Here is a 17,407-nt window from a genome sequence, read left to right as displayed (position 1 = left end):
TCCTCAAGGCGGGAATAAGTGTATTTGCCTCCACCATGAGTATATACTCCGTATCACAGCATTTATTACATGTGGTCGCAACTGACTGCTTCTCTGTCTCCTTCACCATACTGGATATTCTTGGATTACAGAGCTACATATCGCCTAGTGGTCTTCCTACTGTACATCACAGCAAAATTTTATTGTACAAATGAATGAATATATATATGTAAAGGGCCTTTCCTACTGTCTAGCAAATAATATGTGGTCAATATATGTCAATTCCCTTTATCAGTTTTATCAGTCCATAGTGGGAATGGTGGTATGACAATCTCCTACTAGTGTTCTCTCTGCTTTTAATAATTTGGACCTATACCAAAGAACCAGGACATTTGGTGAGCAATTTTATCTGGAGGTAAGCCAAATGCCACAGTTGAGTCTCTCCCAACCTCAATAATCTCCTAATATTAAGAGATTGAGTCCCTATTTCCATTCTGGGCCTTTAAAAGGCTACTGTTGAAGCAAAATGTCTCCAACAACAGTTCAGGACACATTCTTCAAATACCACAATGTTCTGGTGACATGGTTAATTTTTTTTCTTTTTCAGTAAACATCTTCATGGACAGGAGGTTTGTTAAATTTAAGGATCTTGCCTTGGAGATCCCTTAACTCTCAGAGATTCCTCATAAAGATACCTGATATTTTATACATATTCATAAATAGAATATGAATCAGAATATTTCAGCATTTCTTAAGGAAAATTCTTTTGATATTCTAGATAGGAAACATTTGTTAGATGGGACTGTTGCATGCTTTACAAGAAATTGAATACTGGACCCTTCCAGTAGTGCTCTCTAATGGCAGTACTCTCTCTGATCACTATGACAGTCAACATTTCCAAACTCTCTCTGGCAGGAGTAAAGGTCAGGGGGAACAAAAAACTATTACACTTAGGAATAATTTTCAGTTAGAATATTCACATAACCTCTCAAATACATTCATCTCTCTAATATTCTTATTACTCTGCCCCTGATATCTTACTGAGGAAACCAAGGAAGGAGCTGCAACAGTTATGATTACTTATTTCCTTTCTCAAAGATGGTATGTACTTTTGACATACAGAAGTAAAATGCCAGGGGAAATCAACACCTACATTACTTGTTGACTATGGATACACTGTTACACATTACGTTTAAAATGTTTTTATGTGTTTGTGTTTTCAGCTAGTTAAATATGTAAAACTCGGCATTCTCTCTTAAAACAGGAAAGAATTGCTCTGAAAAATAACCACAGCTCTTCGTGTACCATGACCCACAGATATTTTAAATTGGTAGGAATTATATGTAAAATGTATGCTTTAAATAAATTGATGTGGGCAATTCTACCTAGTTTACTAGGTAAGCTAGAACTTTTTCTGGTTCCAGCTTAAGTAGCAAGCTCCTCAGAACTTAAAAAAAAATTATGAGTAGATATTGAATAATTTTCAAATGCTTTTTTGGTCATTTTCATCAAATTCAAGATACAAACAAAAATATTTATGAGAATGGAGACCGATCATTTTTATTTTGATGATAAAAAGAATGGTAAGCACACAAAGAAGGCCAAAATGCACGGGAGTTCTTACCTTTCTTTACTTAGGACACTTAACCTCACTGTAACAACAAGACGAAAGAATCAGTGAAATAAATGAGTCAAATACATCAAGCAATAAGAGTTCTGAAATCCAGTATTTCTTGAGTCAAAAGGAAAAATAAAATAAAAAATAAGCAAAGGCCTAATTTATAAGGCAAACTTAACCCTTTTGTCTTGAAATAATTACTCTGGCAGGCTTTTTATATATTGTTTGAAAAAGTCAGGCATTCCTATCTTTCTTCTTTGTACCCATCCACCCCTTCATGTATTTTTTCTTCTTAAAGAACAGTTATTAAGCATTTTTTGCATTGATAGCACTATAGTAGACACTCCTGAATTATGTCAGGGTAAAAATAAAGAAAGGGGAAATATAAATTAAAACAACAATGAGATACCACTACACATTTATTATTATAGCCAAAATCTAGAGCATTGAAAAAACTGAATGCTAGCCAGGATGTAGAGCAAAAGGAACTCACATACACTGCTGGTGGGAATGCAAAACAGTACAGTAACTTTGGAAGACAGTTTTGTGGTGACAGAAAACTAAACATAATTTTACCATATGATCCAGCAATTGCATTCCTTAGCATTTACTTCTAGGGTTGAAAACTTATGTCTACACAAAGCCTGCACATAGATGTTTATAGCAGCTTTATTCATAATTGCCAAAACTTGGAGGCAACCAAGATGTCCTTCAGTAGTTGAATGGATAAATAAACTATAATAGATCCACACAGTGGAATATTATTCAGGGCTAAAAAGAAATGAGCTATCAAGTCATGAACAGACATGGAGGAGTCTTAAATGCATATTACTAAGTGAAAGAAGCCAATGTAAAAAAGCTACATACTGTTATGATTCCAAACACATGACATCTGGAAAAGGAGAAATTATGGAGATAGTAAAAAGATCAGTTACTACCAGGGATGGAGTGAGTAGTGATCAATAGGCAGAGCACAGGAGTTTTAGCGTAACGAAAAAACTCTGTCTGATATTATATTGATGGATATATGTCACTATATATTTGTCCAAACCCACAGAATACACACCATCAAGACTGAACCCTAAGGTAAACTATGGACTTTGGGTAATTTCAGTGTGCCAGTGTAGGTTCATGCTTGATAACAAATGTACCATTCTGGTAAGAGATGTTGATAATTGGGGAGGCTATGCATGTGTTGAGTTCAGGAAGTATATGGGAAATGTCTGTAACTTCCTCATTTGGAAATTTTATTGTGAATGCAAAATTGCTCAAAAAAATACTTAAAAAAATAAAGGAAAGCAAGAAAAGAGAACCTATTTTTAAAAAGACACTATTTTTCAAATAGTTTATTTTCTAGACAACAAAATAATGCCTTAAAAGAGAACTAGATGAAGCAGACATGTAATAAAGTGGTAGAGTGGAATAGTAGAAAAAGCGCTAAATTTGAGTTAGAAAACTTGGGATCAAATTCCAATTTCAGAGTGAAATTGGACAAGATATTTACATTTACTTTTTCTAAGTCTCAGTTTTCCCTTCTGTGAAATAAGAAGAATAACAGTTCTTTTAGACTGTTTTGAGAATGAGTTAAATCTCTGAAAGCACCCGTACAGTATGACTGGCACATACAACTAGCCACCCATTAAATGTTTCTTTTCATAAAGTCTGGGAATGAAAAACAAGGCAGAATCACTAGCTGGTGGGATTTTTTAAATTGTTTCATTAATTTTCCTAAACTTCATAATCCACTGGAGAGAAAACACTGATCTGGAGGAGCAGAAATGCCTTAACTGTCTTCATTCAAACCTATTTCTGGCAATCCATTCTCCATTTCTGTACTATTCTGTGGGACCTAGTGAAGAAAAAGGTGTATTTTAGAGCTGGATGTTAGTTAAAGTAGCAGAATTCAGAACATACTGTTTCTCACTTAGGAAAATGGTGTACAAGGGCAGGAATATGAAGAAGAGTCAAAAACAAAGAATAATAGAAAGTAGCTAGAAAGATGGTTTAGAGCAAGGTTTCTTAATTGTGCTATTTATATATTTTGGTCCAGGTAATTCTCTGCTGTGGGGGTCTGTTCTGTGCATTGTTAGATGTGTACAGCACCCCTGGCCTCATATCATACTACACCCTTGATGACAACCCAAAATGTTACCAGATATTGCTCAATGTTCTTAGGTGGGGAATATTGCCCCTGGTTGAGAACCACTGTGACTTAGATGGTAACAGTAGCAGGGAGAAAAAAGTGAGGCAACTAATAATACTATCCAAAAGACCCAGTTAGAACAGGCGCAATCTTAAAAAATTTAACAACACAAAAGAGATACCCGTTTAATGTGAATCATGTCTGGGGAAAACTATCAGCAGTAACTCTGAAGTAGATTATGTAATATCTACTTATTACTACAGAAGAATGAATGTAATGTAATGACTGTCAAAGGCCAGAAGCTGACAGAAGACAATAATGGATTGGGTGGGGATAGACAGACACAGATTTGGGACTGAGTCAGCTCAGGGTAACTTCATCAGTATGCCATTTTAATTTTCTTCTTAATTTCTTTTCCAAAGCAATAACTGAAGAACACATGGTAGTGGATTTTGCCCCTTCAGTTAAGTGTGCAGGTGAATGACAGGTAAGACAATCAGAAATAAAGGTTCACTGAAAGCATACTCATTAAAATACATGAAGTCTTTTGCCCATTTTTCCATTTTTTGGTATTGATGTGTAGTAATTATTTTTCAATTATATGTGCTCAGATGTCTTTTCCAGTTAGCAACTTGTCTTTTCACTCTCTTTAAGGTTGCTTTCGAGAGAGGGAAGATTACAACTGTAATGCAACAAAGTTTAACCATCTTTACCTTAAGGACTTTTTCATTTTGTATCTTAAATATTTCTTTCTGAACTCTGAAGCTTCTAAAATTTTATAGTTTTGCCTTTCACATTTAAGTCCTTAACTCACCTAGAGCTGATTTTTACATATGGTATGAAATAGAGGGATCAAATTTTATTTTTCCCTAATGACTAATCAATGATCCCAATACTACCTATTGAAAAGTCAAAACCCCTTCCACAATGATAGTTGTGTTATATTCTGTTTCCAGACACACGGATATTTCTGGGCTATTTTGTTCCACTGGCCAACCTATCTTTGCACCAGCATGATGTTGTATTAATTACTAAAGCTTTATTCCAAATCTTCCTATCTGGTAAGTCAAGCCCCACCTTATTCTTCTTCAAGAGTGTCATATCTTTACCTTAATCCTTTAATTCTTTGTTAAACAGATTTGTTTTATATTCCATTTAATAATTTTTATGTGAAATGTCAATGAATCTTATTCTTCTAAATATTGGTTCTGATATTCATGATTCCCTGTTTTGTAATTTTTGATTATGAAGTCATGTATTTTTTAAAAATTTTACCTGTGGCAATTTTCTGGGTCCTATATTTAAAGTAGATTCTTTCAGAAAGGATTTATGTTTGCTTCTGCCACTTAGTTGAGGAATTTTAACCTTGGAACCACATCAAATTCTTAGCTTTAATTTTCTTTTTTTACATCACCTTTGTAGTGTGAATTTTAGTAGCAACCCATAAGATCAGCTTATGGTTACAAATGATCAGAGAGATACTCTTTTACTGTACTCAGTGCCAAGGTTTGACCCAATCAGTTTTTTCTGCTGTGCTGTGGGAGGCGATAGGCTGATTTTACTATGTACTCTTCTAAGAAAGGTGCAGATATTTGGAAGTTTATGCTGAGAGGACCTGATGTTTAGACTTTCCACCTAGGAATAACCCTGAACTTGGGCTGTCTTCTGTTTCTCTTTCAACAAGGAATGAGTGTAAAAATCTTACCCCAGGGTTTACCGGATTCAACAAAATGCAGCAAAGCTTACCTCTCTGGATCACATTTTTACCTAGGTTTCTTTTGTTTTTTGTTTTGTTTGTTTTAGCCTCTTAGGCTAACCAAACCAGCATTATCTTTTACACCATCTTTCCAGTTCATAGCTTCATGCAAACACTATTTTTATATTTATCACATCATTTTTAGTTGTTTACCATGAGATGTTATGGTTTCTAGTTCACAATACTAACAAGATGTAAAGATTAAATTTTATTTTTTCCCTCAGCTTTTATCTATCTTCTACCTTATTTCTTTTAAAAGCCTCTATTCTATTTTTTTCTCTGGTTTTTAAAAACCAGACACTCATTTAAAAAAAACCCAAATGATATGAAGTACAGAAGTCAAAAGTCACAGCCCCCTACCACACCTCCAAATAACTTTAAGGAAAAGACTGTTTGTTCTCATATAATATACTTCGTAATTTTTATAAAAATAGTATTATACCTACTTACATTTCCCTATTGTTAACATGTTTTTTAAAAAATAAACAAACAATATATCAGGGAGAACACTGATTAATTATAGATATAATTCATGAACATTTTCAAAATAAAAGACTTGAAAATATTGAATTTCTTTCTCCTTTCAATTTAGAATCCTACTTTCTGAAAGACATGCTGAATGTATATTTTAACTTGCTTTATTAAATATGTAATGTTTGACTTCACACCCACATGTACCATTCACTTATGATTATGTTATATATTAATAAACAAATAAATTCAACGTGACATACTTTCAATGTCTGAGATTCTCATTTCTTTACAAATTTAAATGGTTAGAAGTTACCTGAATGGATTTTGAATTTTGTAAGTCATCAGGTACAGTGGGCTTACAAAATATGCTCAGTATGCTATACAAATTTTTTGTCAAATAACACTAAGTAGATTTAATGTAGTTCTTATACTTCTTAAAGGGACTCCATGTTCTAACTAGCTTTGAGTTACTGTCTTCTCTGGTTATTCATATACGTTGTGAAAGAACAGCTCTTCTGAGAGATCAATGAACAATTAATGATATCTGCCATCTTAAGTATTTTAGATGTTCATTAATCAAGAGGGTAGCAGCTATACGTATTTTTAAGACATGCTGAAAACACATGCAAATTTATTTAAAGTACTTAATAATTAAAATAAAATACTCCTCCTAGCACAGAAGTTATTTGTTGTGAGAAAAATATCTTTGTTTTAAATTATGTCTATTTCATCAAAAGATGTTTTATATGGCATTTGGAAAACTAAGAAACAAGGGCATTGGATCTTAAAGAATTAAAATAAATTTCTAGCAGGAATGGTTTGCAGTCTGCAAGAAAACCTACTGCAAAGTTTAATAATGAAACTAACTGGATAAAAATTCACATTTATACCAATAATGGCTTCAAAGGATAGTGATACAGATAGAAAAAGGAATAGATGGAAAGAAAATTTATATCTATGTATAAAATGCTCATAACAAAAGAATGGGAGAAAACCCTAGGCAATAAAAAGTGCTGTACAAGAAAGGAAATGTAATTATAGTATCCTACTTGGTTTTGCAATGAACAATATTAACATAACATAACTAAGGTAAGTATTAATTTAACTATATTGGCAAGATGGGGGGATAGAGAGCTATTAAGTGGTACAAGTGAGCTAAGTCATCAATCTGTGATAATAAAGTATCTATAATTTCTATCTATAATATCTAATGCTGGTAAAATCTAGATATGTCAGTTTAAAAAGACATTTTATTTACAAATAGATGGCTAAATGCTTGGGAAAACTCAGAACAATTAAAAATTAAAACAGTTAAAAACTAAAAGCAGTTATTTCTAGATGGATTCCTAGTGAGGGGACATTCAATACAATTTGATTTAACATGTACATATAATACACACATTTTCAGAAGAAGAGTAAGGCCATAACAGGGAGTCTAAAGCTATATATGTATTCTCACTCCACTTCTGTGTTTAGCATCCATTGGTGAGGCCATGTGGTGCAATGAGTGTTGGATTCAGATCCTCACAAAAATAGTTTGAATTCTGGCTTTGCAAATGACTAATGTAAATGTCCATGGGAAAGTATGTTTTAAGACCATATTCCTTTACATATAATTGGGCAAGAATGATTCTAATCATGCTATGTTACTATGAAGATTACCAATAATGTATGGGAAGCATATGGGACTTAGAAAACAATTAATAGTAGTTGCTATAATTAATAATTATTTTGTGCCAATAAAAACAACAGCAAATAGATAAAAGTTCATACTATCTAAAAATTCATTCTTATTGTGAAGTCACAATTACATAACTGTCAATGAGTTTTATTGTCTGCACTTTACAGCTGAGCAAAAAGGATAAGCAAACTTGCTCAAATCCTCTTATTTGTAAGAACTTGAACTTGGAACAAAACCTCAAATGCTTGGTCTGCTCAGTTTCTCTCAAAAATAATACTCTCATTAAACAATAAACAGGAAAGTAGAGAAGGCAAGAACCTATATAGCTTTTTCTGAGATTTACTAGAATGTTTTCATCAACATAGTTCTTTCACTATAGTCAGCAATAGGGTGACTAACGGTGGAGAAGAGAAGAAATGTTCCAAACAGAAAATAGATGTGAAACTATGCACCAGTCCAAGGCCCAAAGTTTTCTAATATTCAAGGGATAGAAAGAAAATTTAATTATTTTTTTAAAGTAGCCTACATAATAGAACAGAACTCTAATAGCAGAATTAGATTCAAGTGTGATCATATATATTCTTACCTAACTTTGTTGTTCATTTGTATCTAAGCTTTCATAATTTCATACAGAATGCTTAAAAATTTATCTTTCCTTCAAAATGACAGAGAGAACAAATGCACATAACTTTTAGGAATGTAGGCTTTAATGGAACTTTATAATACTGATACCTCTGGTCTTGTTATGATTCATGGAATCAAAAATGAAACCCTCAATTACAAGTACAGTGTCTAGACCACCATTCTCAAGGGCTGCACTTGCATATCCAGGTATGTGAACAATGAACTTGAATTCCAATTAAATTTAAACTTATATAAGACTGAGTCAGTCAGCCTTGTTCACTGCTGTTTCACCAGTACCTACCATAATGCCCAGCAAAAAGTAGATTCTCAGTCAGTATTTGTAGAATGGATAAGTAAATGAATGAAGGAGTAAATAATAATTTCTAAGTGATCATTTGAGTTTTTATTCTGCAAAGACAAAATGATGAACTACAATTAATTAAATAATAAATTAATTTTATTTATAACTCATGACATATTTTTCCTCAATTAAAAAAATCAAATAATATAAATTAAATGAAATGCTACCCATTTGGAATAAAAGTTCTCTTACTTATACACATGCAAAGTCAATGTTATGGCTTAATTACTTCTGTTTCATAATGAGGTACTACACTTTATTAGTAAAAATATTAATAGTAAATATAACAATGTTTTCTAACTTAAACTATCACAGCCACTAAAATAGAGACCTGACATACATTATCTCATTCACTCTTCCCAACAAATTGAGATGGGTATCACATTTGACAGATGAAGAAAGCGGAATTTAAAGAGATAATTTGCCCAAGGTCACAAAAATGGTAAACCCAGATTAAAAAATCAGTCTAATTCTAAAATAAGTGGTTTAACCACAGAGACAGTTAATACACATACACAAACTCATACTACAGCTAACCTGCTCTTCAGCACCAGGACAGAATATTCACTTATTCTTTCAGCATTTACTAAACACCTATTCTACTCCAGGTACTCTGTAAGGCCTTTCTAAAGGTCACCTGTAATTTTGAAATACAATTAAAAATGGCACATCCAACACTGCTCTCTGGGACCTTGTTGAGAACTCTACTCTGGAACTTTCCACACTCTATTCATGCCCATGTATGACATGTATGCTTTTGCCCATCTTACTAAGCCTCATACTTCTTTGAGGCAGGGTGGCACCAGATTGATTTTTTATATTCCCTAAAAATGTATAGCACAGTGTTTGCTTATAAAGAGTTCTTAATAAACACTGTTAAAAAATAACACTATGTGCAAATTGAACTAAATTATAGGTTAGTTAAGATAAAGTATAAATGGAGATTTTATCTTTAAATCTTCTTTGCAATTAGCTTAAATGTTTAAAAAATGCCCTAAACAGGACAGCTTTATTATTTAAAATATCTTATTTTTTTAAAAGTTTTAATAAAATTGTTAAATTTTTATGGAAACAAACAAAATCTATTGCGATAAATGTCATGTACTATGTAAGTAGGCTTTGTTTGCTTTCATATATTATAACCTTAGGTAATGTTATTTTTATAGTATGGCCTTCCTCTACAATCCAAGTTTGTGCATATGACTGCACAAGGATAAACGATTCCATTTTTAAAAAGCATAAATGATAATTTTTCTATTTTCTCTCAGAGCCATTATTATGATTACAAAAATATATGAACACTTGATTCTGTAAGAATTACATACAAAAAAGAAACCACATTCTGGCAGGAATTATTTTATTTCCTCTTCTGACACTGCATTTTGCTTCTTAGACTAGATAAAAATAAAATCAATCTGAAAGGACAGATTTTAATCTCAGATGTTACTGAGCAAATTTTTTTTTTTTCTGGCAAAGAGATATGTGGCAATGCATACCATGCATTAGAGATCAGAATCTGGCCCTAAGTTTACATGATTGATGGGTTTCTATTTGAAGAAGCATAAATGTGAATAGTAACTATAATAATGCCTACCAGGGAGAGTTGATGCAACCACAACCAGTTTCCCCTTTTATCTTTAGCATTAAATTACTTTCTCTACAGCAAAATGTTTTTGAAAACCACACACAGAATCCTATGCATTGCTTAAATATAACACAAAACAACAGGTATACAGAACTATAAGATGATTTGAGTAGACAGAACAAACACCAATGTTAACTACTTATAGAAAATCTCATTCAATAACCAATTTCTGAAATTACATGCTTGTCCAGGGCACAAATCATTCATTTGTTAGTCAAAAATAAACCCAGGGGAAAGAGTAGTTCATTACATAGGGGTATTTTTTTTTATTATATTTTTTATTGACCATGTACACAAATGCTACTTATTTTACCAGGCCTGAATATTCTCATTGAATATTCTGTCTGGCTCTAAAATTAGAAACTTATTTAGACTTAGTCTTCTCCAATAGAAAAAAAAAATGCTACAGTAGTACCTTCTGGTGGCCAGTCAGTTGGCTGGCTCTTAGGTGCCCATAGAAGCGAAAAGGACATTGCCCAGAACACTGACCATGCAGCCTTACTGTTAGTAATCTTTGTTTTGCTATTCCCCCTCTGAATCGCAATCAGGAAGTTTCTCCCTTTTATATGGAACAATACTGAAACTGGAACCTCTGGGAGACATAAACTTATCTAGCAGAATTGATTTAATTAATCTGTAGTGTTTCTTTGTAGTAAGTTGTTCTTGGGTAAGTCATCCCATAGAATAACATTTGACATTCCAACCTTATAGAATAATTATGGTAATAAAGGAGAGCAGCATTTATGAGTGTCAATGAAGTTTTAGGAACTGGGCTACATGTTTTATATATATTTTCACATTTAATATTCAAAAGCAACCAACATTTTAAGGTATGTACAATAATTTCCTCTTTCCGTAGAAGGACACAGATCGGAAACTTGAAGAAACACCACAATAAATGGGGGAGCCAGAAATCAAACCTATGTCTCAGTGACTAAACTGATCATGAAGTGAAATGATATATATGAATATGAAATAATGAAGTGAACAAGTAAATATGAAGTAAAAAAAAAACTCCAAATATTACAATGCTGGTAGTGGTGTAATAACCCAAATAAGACTTTTTATCCCATGAAAACAATTATAAACTGTGGATAAATACGGAAACAAATGAAAACAGCTATTTAAGACACAATGGAGAGTGACCAAAAGTAGGTGGGAACAGAAAAAGAAATAATTTGACTCTTTTGAAAGAAGAAAACACTGAGTAAGATCTAAATTTACATGGCTCCTCCCTGCTGAGGTAAAAAGTTATGGGAATAGCTAAAACTAAAACAGAAAACCATACTCTTCTTGGTTTCAAGTATTATAGGCCAGAGTTCAGGTTGATAGAATGACAGAGATTAAGGTTTAGTGGAAGTGGATATCAGAAAGTAGGGAAAAACAGAGGGAAAGTTTACAGTGTTTCTGTATACTTTCACATGGGCTGGCCATTGATCTGCACATGCTTGGGGAAGACTCCAAAGTACACGGTAGAAGGTAATGGATGGAAGGCTGAAACAGGGATTTCTGTTGGTGCCCATTGCATGACACAGAGTTTGGAGTTTGAATTCCATGAAATTAAAGCAGCTTGGTAAACAACTCAGACTGTTCACAGAAATTCCTGAAGGGCTACATTTTAAGAGAAAAAACTATATCCCTGTGGTAAGAGAGTCATCCTATGATTAAGAGCAAAACCAAAAGAGACCCACTCTAATAAAACATAAAATCAAATCTTCGTTAGATAAATATGAGCAGTCAGTGATGTAACTGTTAGAAAAAATTAATACTTTTCAGAGGAAGATAACAAAATTCAGAAACCCTAAAGTGTATCATCTATCCAGTATATAATAAGAAAAAAAAAATCTTGAGATATGAACAAACAGGAAAATGTGACCCAAAGTCCATTGAGAAAGCAGCCAAAAGAACAGACTTGGAGATGACTTAGACAAGTACTTCAAGGCAGCTATTATAAATATTGTCAAGAACATACAGGAAAACATCATCATAATGAAAGCATAAATGGAGAATTTTAGAGAAATAGAAACAAAAATAGTTGATTACACTTAAACATGGCTAAAATGATAAATTTTGTTGTGTATACTTTACCACTATAAAAATTTATTAAAAAATATTCAAATTGAAAGACTTGAACTCAAAAGTACAGTATCAAAATGAAAAATTCCCTGTATGGGCTTAACAGATATTGGAGATGACAGGGGAAGCAGCCAGAGAATGTGAAAACAAATCAACAAAAGTTTCTGAAGAACAGGTAGAAAAATATTGGGGAAAAAAATCAATCTTAGTAAGCTGTATACCCATGGAACAATATTGAGTAATTTATCACACATGTATTTAGAGTCCCAGGAGAAGAGACAGAAAACATGGCAGGAAAAACATTTGAGAAAGTATGGGAAAAATTCCCAATGTTTGGTGAAAAAAATATCAACCTATAGATCCAAGAAGCTCAGCAAAACTCAAGGAAAAATATATAAAAACAATCTAGGAGCATCATGTCAAATTACTAAAAATAAGAATAGAGAGTAAATCATAAAGTAGCCACAGGAAAAAAGAAACAGTTTAATTCTGTCAAAAGAAAAATTATAAAACTCTAGGAATTCAACTACTCATTTACTTTTGTTTCACTATTTTTTAAGGAATTTTTTCATTTGCAAATACTTATTTTTCCTTTACTAAGAGCTATGAGAACTATAATATATGTATCATATTTACGATGAGAAAAGTGGGGGCTAAAAATAGTTAAAACCAATTACAAAATTTTTCTGGATATACTAATCAGATATGAGAAAGAAAAAGAAGATATAAATATTAGAAAGGAAGAGGCACCAATCTTGACAATAGAAAGATAAATCTAGAGACTCACTAAAGAAATAGTGGATATGACAATAGTATAGACCAAATGGACCTGACATGTACAGAACATTTCAACAGCAGCAGAATATACATTCATTCTTTTCAAACACATATTGAACATTTTCAAGGATAGATCAATAATAGTCTACAAAACAAGGCTTCACAAATTCAAGAAGACAGAAACTATATTAAGTATGTTTTCTGATCACAATGATATAAAATTAGAAATTAGAAGTCATAATAGGGGGAAAACTGGAAAATATCCAAATACATAGAAATTAAAATGCACACTCTTGAACCAGGGGATCAAAGAAGAAATCAAAGGGAAAGAAAAAAAAAATTCTTGCAACACATGATAATGGAAAACAACATAAAAAACTTACGGGATATAGCAAAAGTTCTGACAGTGTGTATAGCTCTAAATGCATACATAAAGAAAACAGAAAGATCTCATATAAACAACAATATTACACTCAAGGCACTAAAATAAGAATAAACTAAGCACATATTTAACATAAGAAAGGAAATAACGAAGCTTAGAGCAGAAATAAATGAAATAGAGAATAGGAAAATAATAGAAACCATAATCAAAACTAAGAGTTGGTAAGATAAACAAAACTGACAAGTTTTTAGCTAGATGAACTAAGCAAAAAGGAGAGAGGACTCAAATAAAAATTAGAAATGAAAGGAGAGACATAACAGAAACCACAAAATACAAAGGATAGTAAGAGAATACTGTGAATAATAACAAGCCAATAAATTGGACAACCTAGAAAAATAGATACATTCTTAGAAAGCGACAACCTACCAAGACTGAGTCATGAGGTAAGAGAAAACCTGAACTCACCAGTAAGGGTAGGAAGATTGAATCAGCAATAAAAAATCTCCCCACAAACAAAAGTCCCATCCTAGATGGTTTCACTGGTGAATTCTAGTAAACATTTAATGAAGAATTAATATCAAATATTTTTCAAACTCTTCAAAAAAAGAAAATTGGGAGGGGCTTATCCTAATTTAACTTAAAAACTCCTCCAAATGTAAACCCATTTTACAAGGCCAGCATTATCATAACACCAGAGCCAGATAAAGGTACTATAAGAAAAAAACACAGGCCAATAATCCTGATGAATATGCATACAAAAATTCTCAACAAAATATTAACAAACTGAATTAAACAGAATATTAAAAGGATTATACAATACAACCCAATGGGATTCATCCCTTGGGTGCAATATTGTTCAATATATGCAAATCAATAAATGTAACCCATCACAACAGAATGAAGATAAAAATAATATGGTCATTTCAAGAGATGCAAAAAAAGATTTGACAAAATCCAAAATCCTTTCATGATAAAAACTCTCACCAAACCTCAATATCTAAAGGCCATATACAAGTTCACAACATCATACTAAATGGTGAATGGCTGAAACCTTTTCCTCTAACATCAGGAACAAGGCAATGGTACCCATCTCACCATTCCTATACAACGTAGAAGTGGAAGTCATAGCCAGAACAATCAGGCAAGAAAAAGAAACACAAGGCATCCAAATGGGAAAGAAGTAAAACTGTCCCTATTTGCAGTTGATATGATTGTATATATAAAAAAACCTTAAAAACTCCTCCAAAAAACTGTTAGATCTAATGAATGAATTCAGCAAAGGTACAGGAACAAAATCATTATCCATAAACTAGTTGCATTTCTATATCCTTAAAATGAGCAATCTGAACAGAAACAAAGAAATCTCATTCAGAACAGTATTATAAATAAAAAAATATTTAGGGATAAATTTGACCAAGTAGGTGGAAAATCTGTACACTGAAAATTATAAGACATTGTTAAAAGAAATCGAAGGAGACACAAATAAACATACAAATTTATCATGTTCATGAAAAAGAAGAATTAATATTGTTAAAATGTCCATATGACCAAAGGCCATCTATAGACTCTGTGTAATAACTATCAAAATTCCAATGGAATTTTTTACAGATAGAAAAAACAATCCTAAAATTTGTATGAAACCATAAAAGACCTTGAATAGCCAGAGCAATCTTGAGAAAGAGGAACAAAACTAGAGAGATGACACTTACTGATTTCAAACAAAAGTAATAAAAACAGTATTTTTCAGGCATACCTCATTTTATCATACTTCACTTTATTGTGCTTTGCAAATACTGCATTTTTATTTTTTTTTCATTGACGGTTTGTGTCAATCCTGCATTGATCAAGTATACTGATGCCATTTTTCTAATAGCACTTTCTCTCTTCAAGTCTCTGTGTTACATTCTGGTAACTATCCGATTACAAACTTGTTCCCTATTATTATATTTGCTATGGTGATTTGTGATCAGTGATCTTTGACGTTACTACTGTAATTGTTTGGGGTGTCATTAACCATGCCCATGTAATATGGAAAACTTAATCAATAAATGGTGTCTGTGATCTGACTATGCCAACAACTGGCCCTTCCCTTGTCTCTCTCGTTCTTTTTGGGTGTCCCTATTCCCTGAGATACAACAATACAAAATTAGGTCAATTAATAACCATACAATGGCCTCAAATTATTCAAGTGAAAAGAAGAGCCACACATCTCTCACTTTATTTCAAAAGCTAGAAATGACTAAGCTTATTGAAGTAGGTATGTTAACAGTCGAGAAGGGCCAAAACAAGGCCTCTTGTGCTAAAGACTTAGCCAAATTGTGAATGCAAAGGAAAAGTTCTTGAAGGTAAATGAAAGTGCTCCTACAATGAACACACAAAAGATAAGAAAGCAAAACAGTCTTATTGTTGATATGGAGAATGTCACAGTGGTCTGTATAGAAGGTCAGGTTATCACCAACATTCCCTTAAGTGAGTCTGATCCAGACTAAGGCCCTCACTCTCTTCAGTTCCATGAATGCTGAGAGAGGAGAGAAAGCTACAGAAGAAAAGTTTGAAGCTAGCACAGGTTGGTTTATGATGTTTCAGAAAAGAAGCCATCTCCACAACATAAAAGGCAAAGCAGGAAGGAAGTACTGATGCAGAAGCTGCAGCACATTATCCAAAAGATCTAGTTAAGATTATTAATGAAAGTGGCTACACTAAATGACAGATTTTCAATGTAGACAAATAGCCTTCTATTGGATGAAGATGCCATCTAGAACTTTCATAGCTAGAGAGAAGTTGATGCCTGACTTCACAGCTTCAAAGGACATCCCAACCATTTCATTAGGGGCTAATGCAGTGGGTGACATTAAGTTGAAGCCAATGCTCATTGACTAATTCAAAAATCCTAGGGCCCTTAAAATTATGCTATATGTACTCTGCCTGTGCTCTATAATATAAATGACAACAGAGTCCAAATGATAGCTCCTCTGTATACAACATGGTTTACTGAATATCTTAAGATCACTGTTGAGATCTACTGTTCAGAAAAAAAATACTTGCAAAACATTAATATCATTGACAATGCATCTGGTCACCCAAGACCTCTGATGGAGATACACAATGAGATTAATGTTTTCATGCCCACTAACACACAGCCATTCCATAACCCATGGATCAAGGAATAATTTCAAATTTCAAGTCTTAATAATGAAGAAACACATTTCATAAGGTTCTAGCTGCCACAGATAATATTCCTCTGATGGATCTGGGGAAAGTAAACTGACATGTTCTAGAAAGGATTCACCATTCTAGATATCATTAAGTACTTTTATGATTCATGTAAAGAGGTCAAAATATTAACATTTACAGGAGTCTGGAAGAAGTTGATTCCAACCATCACGGGTAACTTTAAGGGGTTTAAGACTTCAGTACAGGAAGTAATTACAGAGATGGTAGAAACAGCAAGAGAACTACAATTAAAAATGCAGCCTGAAGATGTAACTGAATTGCTGCAATCTCATCATATAACTTGAATGGATGAGGACTTGCCTCTTTTGGATGAGAACATAATATGGTTTCTTGAGATGAAATCTATTACTGGTGAAGATATTGTGAAGATTGTTAGAATGACAACAAAGGATTTAAAATATTACATATACTTCGTTGATAAAGCAGCGGCAGGGTTTGAGATGATTTACGCCAATTTTGAAAGAAGTTCTATTATGGGTAAAATGCTATCAAACAGCATCACATGTTACAGAGAAATCATTTGTGAAAGGAAGAATCAATTGATGTGGTAAACTTCATTGCTGTCTTACTTTAAAAATCTGCCAGCCATCCCAACCTTTAGCAACTGCCACGCTGATCAAATAGCAGCAATCAACATCAAAGCAAGACCGACCAGCA

The 17,407-nt window shown here is 32.9% G+C and overlaps 1 protein-coding gene across 13 annotated transcripts in view; it reads right to left on the bottom strand.

Annotated features, from left to right (window-relative positions):
• The window catches only part of MBD5 (methyl-CpG binding domain protein 5), a 437,517-nt gene that overhangs the window by 217,567 nt on the left and 202,543 nt on the right, over positions 1 to 17,407 (bottom strand). Inside the window, exon 8 of one of the 13 annotated variants that reach the window (XM_073241404.1) lies at positions 8,577 to 8,683. The exons of the other annotated variants lie outside the window; for them this stretch is intronic. The gene's annotated coding sequence lies outside the window, so the exon portion shown is untranslated. The remainder of the gene's footprint in view (positions 1 to 8,576; positions 8,684 to 17,407) is intronic. 13 annotated transcript variants of the gene reach the window in all.

Source organism: Manis javanica, chromosome 7 (genome assembly GCF_040802235.1).
Source record: "Manis javanica isolate MJ-LG chromosome 7, MJ_LKY, whole genome shotgun sequence".
Taxonomy (NCBI): Eukaryota; Metazoa; Chordata; class Mammalia; order Pholidota; family Manidae; genus Manis; species Manis javanica.
Note: the sequence above shows the minus strand (reverse complement) of the source record. Positions and strands in the feature narration are given on the sequence as shown.